This window comes from Sapajus apella, unplaced genomic scaffold (assembly GCF_009761245.1).
Source record: "Sapajus apella isolate SASKATOON/1434 unplaced genomic scaffold, GSC_monkey_1.0 scaffold11, whole genome shotgun sequence".
NCBI classification, from domain to species: domain Eukaryota; kingdom Metazoa; phylum Chordata; class Mammalia; order Primates; family Cebidae; genus Sapajus; species Sapajus apella.
In genome coordinates this window covers 16,071,300-16,078,799 of record NW_022436951.1, presented here as the reverse complement: position 1 = coordinate 16,078,799, position 7,500 = coordinate 16,071,300, and positions in this window count along the sequence as shown.

Sequence of the window (7,500 nt, the reverse complement as noted above, 5' to 3'; positions counted from 1 at the left end):
TCTAACAAAGATCTAATATCTAGAATCCATAAGGAGCTTAAACAATTCAACAAGCAATAACTTCATTAAGTGGAGGGTGAAAGACATGAACAGACATTTCTCAAATGAGGACATATAATAATCTAGCAAACATAAAAAATTGCTCCACATTACTAATAAGGGACCTGAAAATCAGAAATACAATGAGATAAAATTTCACACAAGTAAGAATGGCTACTGCTTAAAAAAATAAAAATAAAAAAGAACATATTTTGACGAGATTATGGCGAAAAGGGAATACTTGTAGCATCTCGACAGAAATATAAATTAGTTCAGCTACTGTGGAAAGCAGTTTGGAGATTTCTCAAAGAACTTAAAACAGAATTACTGTTAGACCCAGCAATCTGATTACTGGGTATGCATCCAACAGACAACAAATTGTTCTACCATAAAAATGTGCACTCTCATGTTCATTGTATCACTATTCACAGAAGCAAAGGTATGAAATCAACTTAACTGCCTGTGAGTGGTAGATTGCATTAAGAAAATGTGGTATATATACACTTTGGAATACTACACAGCCATAAAAGAATGGAATCATGTTCTTTGCAACAACAGGGGTGCAGCTGGGGACCATTATCCTAAACAAATTAGCACAGGAACAGAAACCAAACACCACATGTTCTCTCTTGAAATGGGAGCTAAACAATGGGTACTCATGAACATGAAGATGCAACAATAGACACAAAGGACTAATAAAGCCGGGGAGAGACACAGCGTCTGAAAGACTAACTATTGGGTGCCATGCTCACTATCTGTGTGATGGGAGCATTTGTATTTACATCATACAATACGCCCATGAAACAAACCTACACATGTATCTAAAACAAAAGTTGAAATTACAAATTAATAAATAAATGAGATGTATTAGGTTTAATAATATATTATCCCACTTTTTGAAATATACATTAAATGGGATGATGAAATTCCTTTAACATTAATTATCAGTAAAAGAGATATGATTATTTCTAACAGTGGTAAACAGAAAAATTGATGAAAATGAAACTATTCCTACTACAAATGCAAATTTTTTAATAAAATGTGAAATACATAATCGAAGATGAAAAGTGACTTCTTTTCTCATATGTTTGATGATCATCAGATTCTATAAGTTGATGTCTCACACTGTGTTTTCCAGGCATAATGTGTATAAGTGTGTGAATTTGTGTTTGTGCATACAAAAATTTAATATTGGGGTGGAAAATAAGCAAAAAATACTTAAGGAAACAAAGACAATAGTAATGGGCCTAGTTTTATCAAACACAATTATTTTGCATTGTATCAAACTCTCAAATACATGTAATTAATTAATATAGTTTGTCTATTGGCCTTGGCCTTTTGGCTAAGATCAAGTGTAATATATTTTATCTAAACATTCCTGAAAAAATAAATTATATAGAGTTAATCATATTTTAAACCTTATTTTTGTATGCTTTATGATACCCAAACGTGAGTGTATGTGAATCTACTACAGAATAAGTAAACACTGACCTTGCTTTTTTGAAGATACAATAAAATAAAGAGATTTGGGCAACTGAAGCATAGACAAATGTGCCCTGAAATGCTTTATGTTTGGAACTAAAGTCAATTGCCATGTATAAAAAAATACAAGACAGGCTGGGCACGGTGGCTCACACCTGTAATCCCAGCACTTGGAGAGGCCGAGGTGGGAGGGTCACCTGAGGTTAGTTAGAGACCCTCCTGGCCAACATGGTGAAACCCCATCTCTACCCAAAATGCAAAAATTAGTTGGTCATGGTGGCATATGTCTGTAGTCCTAGCTACCAGGGAGGCTGAGACAGAAGAATCGCTGGAACCCAGGAGGTGGAGGTTCCAGTGAGCCAATAGTGCGCCACTGCATGCCAGTCTGAGTGACAGAGTGAGACTTTGTCTCAAAAAGAAAAAAAGTATTTAGGAAAAGCATTAATGTGTTATATTTATGTATTTTTATGGTCTTTAATACTAGTCTTTTAAACAATTTTACATCAAGATGATTTTATTAGTATTGGTTCCTAACAGAAATAAAATAGTAAGACAAAATATGCTAGAAAAGTTATAGCTTCACTTGGTTATTTTCACACATGACAATTCTTATTCAAATTAACAAATAGGAATTATTCCAAATTAAATGAAAATTATTCTAGTTAATATCTCAAAAGTCCATCCTTTTGAAGTGTATGACCTACTCTTTAAATGCCTCATAAATATTTCCCTAATCAGTGACATCATAACAACTGTATTTTGTAATATAGCTGAAAACATTTTTTTCACTGCTCCATTAGTGATAAAGATAAGACCAAACACTCCCTTGACTTAAGCTGAAAATGTGTTAAGGCTATCACACTCTATTCATCATTTACATGTAGCCTATTGACAATTCACGGCTACAGAATCATGCACATAGATAGTAACCCATCATGATTCAGTGCTAATTAACTGCTTTTGCAGGAAGTTTTCCCTGTTAATACTCTCATATCATGCTGAAATATTTATATTCTGTAGGGTATGCTTTATGTCATTTCAATTAATCCATCAGTTTTTTTTGCTTGTTACTGCTGCTAGGTAAACAAAGATAAGCCTCTAGCATCTTACAATTTAAAAATATCCTTAAGTAGAGCATAAAATTAATATAAAGCTAAACATATATGCCATTAGAAATTAATCATTATTAATCACAATTTATAATTGTGTAGAGGGTAAAATATCTAAATTGGAATGAACTCTGTATTGGAAACATCATTTATTAAAAATGTAATGTGGTGTGTGTACCCAGATGTGGCACCAAGAGAGTAAACACAGTGTTTTTTTCCACCTGATTTACCACATTTGATTTTTTTAATTGTTAAGGCATTTAAATTTTGATTTGAAACTTTATAAACTTAATCTCTAAAAAATTCTTTATTTAGAATTCCAAACAACTGATGCAAGTAAGTTTGTTTACCTGTGTATGTGAGGTGTGTGTGTGTGTGTGTGTGTGTGTGTGTGTGTGTGTGTGTATGTGGTAGTATGACTATTCTGCTATTAACCATTTATTTTGCCACTCATACTTCAGTAAAAAATTCATCACAGTGAGGAATAAAAGTGTCTCTCATATATTCTTAGCTTATCTCCCATTTCACTTCAGTAGTTTGTTGATCAGCTTTAGTTTCCCATTAGTGACCTCCTGGTTTCAAAGCTGAAGCACTGATAATGAATGTTAAACTTCTCAATGTCAAATCTGAGTCAAAGTGCAGTCTGTAAAGCAGAAAACTTTTTCAATTACCCTAAATGTTTTATACATATCTGGTGCACATAAGCCATTAAAATTTGGTAAAAATGAATTTATTTCCCCAAATTTCATACTGTAAATATTTCAGCAGCCTGAGAAAGCCTATGAATGTCCTTGTACTGACAGGAGAAATTGGAGCAAAATGTTTCATTCTTTGTTACAAGAAAGACAACATTTTTCCCAACAGCCAGCCTCACCTCAGAGCCAGTTACTGTGTTATTACACAGCCACAATATGTAAAGTGGTTAAAATAAGTCCAGAATTAAAGACAACATTTAAGCAGCAACTATAATAATACTCTGGTCATCCATAAACTTCAAAATCAGGAAAATGCATAAAACTAGATATACACACACATACCAAATGACCCAGCAATTCCATTTATACATGTTTATCCTAGGGAAAAGAAAACATACATGTACACAAAGACTCATATGAAAGTTTATAACAGCTCTATTCACAGTATCCAAAAGCTGGAAATAACCCAAATGTCAATTAATGTGTGAATGAATACATGCATTGCAGAAATTTCATTACAAGAGAATATTATTCAGCAATGGAAAGTAGGAAACTACTACTGATAACATTTAACAGCATTCATGAACACATTATGCTGATTAAAAGAAGCCAGTCGTCAAATAGGATAGATGTACTGTTGATTCAATCTGTGTGAGACTTAGAAGAGGAAAATTAAAATGCAGTCTCAAAAAGCATGTTGGTCATTACTTGGGACTAGAGAAAAAAATATAAGGAAACATTTGGGGTTTTAAAAAATGCTTTCTTATCTCCATTGGGGTGGTAAATAATAGAGTTTGACATTGTCAAACACATTTTAAAAGGTACACTCAAAATGGATGTGATTATTAAAATGCAAATTACATCTCAATAAAGTTGATTAAAAATTTCTAAAAGTGCTAATATTCATTTATTACTTACAATGTGTGCGTCACCATCTCATGAGTTTGCATATATTCTTACACTTTAATTTGGTGATTCTTACTGATGTAAAAGTTACTTTCATGTTGCAATGTTTTTAAAGCTTTATTTCCAATAGGAACTTTGATAGTCATAGAAATGGGTAAAATAAATCAGACAAATAAAAATAAATATGTCCATGCTACCCTCATATTCCCATTTGCATCATAATAATATTTTAATTTAAAAACAAGCATTTTCTGAATAATACAATTATTATAGCAAGACCAACTCTATTCCTCTGCCACCATGTCAAATGGTCTTTTTGATGTTTTATAGGTTACTTCGTTTAGTTACTATAAATCTTTGATGAAGGTTCCTACTTGTAAAGTGGAATTTTCCCAAAATTGAAAGCATTTTCAGAATTATTTCGATTAGAATGTGTTCAATACCTCTTTAGCAATTGCAGCCTCATGAGAAAGAATATATATTATTTTAGTCAGCCAGTCAACAAGTATTTATAGAGCTCTCACAGGATGTCTTACATTGTACTAAGCAAATTTATTACTTCCTTTCAAGTACCTAGGAGGCATGAGGATATTTTCCCAGAGTTGCTGTAAAATGTATTTCACAATTTTGATTAAATCGGGAAAAAAAAAGGAAGAAATTGGCATTTTAATGTAACATTTTTCCTTTTTGTATGTTATAGTGTATGCTTTCAGGTGATTCTCTCTCATTTGAGTATGTAAGGCATACAGAATTGCAAATATTATGATACACAGGTCAGAAGTGACACCAACTTTAAATATAAATTCCTCAATATGTCTTCTTATAGCTCCATGAACAAATAAAAGGGGTGGAAAAATTAGATGCTGAAGCAAATGCCAATTATCTTGGGCCTATTTATTTTATATAAACTGCCCAAATGCAAGATTTCTTCCAATAACATAATATACATTACCATTTCCAATCATCAACTCACACTGGATCCCAAAACTAGAAACTGCTGAGCCCCTCTGGACCCTGATCCTTCAATTCTTCCCCATAAGGATAATCAATTCTTATTCTTCCATCAGTCACCACCTATGTGTCCACAGTATACATTAATTTCAGAGTATGTCAGGGCATATGTTCAATGTTAGCTACTTTAAAAATTAATGTAGCAAGCCATGCCTTGTAACAATGTTCTTGGAATATCACATGACTATATTAAATATCAGGTAGTTTGGGATGCAAGGTGCACTCAGACACATGTACCCACATGCACACACAAGACTCGGCGAGATATCAGAAACATTTTTTTTCTTAAATCGGAAATCATTTGTTACTTTTTGATATTGTAAGTGCAGTTTTCTCCAAATTATAGCTCCCTGGTTTCTTCGAACCTATTCAGTCAGAAAGAGACATAAATATACATTTGAAATTGCCCAAAATTATGACTGATATAGAATACTGTCCTTCTCTAAAATATCCAGTCATTAAACTTTGAAAAGTCATGCTAGTGAGAACATGCAATCACTAGCCAGAGAGTATTAATTTGAAAATAGACAACAATGGTTTTATATTTCTATTTTGAATGTTCTCTATAAAAAACATTACAAATATCTGTTTTACTGATCTATATCTTAGTTAGCCTACACTTAGTACAAGTACAAAATAACAATGATTAAAATGAAAGCATTATATTTACCACTTTTTTTTTTACTTTATACTATTTTAAATGAAATAATACAGCAAAAGAATACTTTAATGAAAACAACAGGCATACTATTTATATGTAATGTTCAGCCCCCTTAGTTCAAAGAAGATAGAAAAGAATGTTTATTATTCCTGTGAGAAGGAGGAGCTCAGTCATTTCTATGAGCGTTTGACTTCAGGGTAAGTTACAATTTAAAATTTCTTACTGGGTTAATAGCAGGTACCAAAAGTTCAGAAGAGCAGCAGTAATTACTTCTTCCAAATGCAGAGATGTGTCAGGAATATCATGCAGTTTAGCATTACGTGTATCCTGTTCTTTTCATTATGGCTTAAAATACATGCGATTTAATGTTACTTCTCCTAAAATATCCAAAGATTATGTCATAATCAGATTAGTATATTTGGCTATTTCAAGTTATATATTTTTTCTCAGAATTCAGTTTTTTTATGAAAGTGCATACAAATAGTCTGTGTATAACAGAGGATGACTGATTCTGAACATCTCTGCCCTGTGATAAACAGGGCATATGTGTAACAAATTTCTCTGGATTGAACTAGCCTGGGTGTTGTAAAGGTCACAGTTTGGTAATTTGGGCACTATCTAAGAAATTGTGTAAATCTCAAATCGTCTGTTTTTCTTTCTAAATGGTCTGAAGATCGCAGTCAAGTACTTCATGTATATATCAAACTCTCTATGGCTCCAGCTCATTGATGTCCCAGCAAATTCTGTTTGCTTTATTTTGTCTTCTCTACTCCCTTAATGATCAGCCTTGCTTGTTGGGGAGATCTCCGTTATGTGCATGTGGCTTTCTGTCTCATGTGGTTCCGGATGCTCTCTCCAGGCCTCTGCGTCCCTCACTCTGCTGCAGCTTCATTAAACTTGAACAAACACTTCTCTTGCTGGGCTTGATTTCATTGTCTTAAGTGCTCATTAACTCACAGTTATTTTTAATGATCTACTTATTTATTTCTTGTTAGTGACTTCTCTGAGGTCACAGGCTCTGAGGATGAGAAGTTAAACTGCAGCCCAGACAGAGGATAGATAAAACACACAAACTATGGTATACTAAAAAAGTAATAAAAAATTAAACAATAGGAACACTTTTTCACTGTTGGTGGGAGTGTAAATTAATTCAACCATCGTGGAAGACAGTGTGACGATTCCTCAAGGACCTAGAAATAGAAATTCCATTTGACCCAGCAATCCCATTACTGGGTATATATCCAAAGGATTACAAATCGTTCTACTATAAGGACACGTGCACACGAATGTTCATTGCAGCACTGTTTACAATAGCAAAGACCTGGAACCAACGCAAATGCCCATCGATGATAGACTGGATAGGGAAAATGTGGCACATATACACCATGGAATATTATGCAGCCATCAAAAACGATGAGTTTGGGTCCTTTGTAGGGACATGGATGAACCTGGAAACCATCATTCTCAGCAAACTGACACAAGAGCAGAAGATCAAACACCGCATGTTCTCACTCATAGGCGGGTGTTGAACAATGAGAACACATGGACACAGGGAGGGGAGCACTACACACTGGGGTCAGTTGGGGGGGAATAGGGG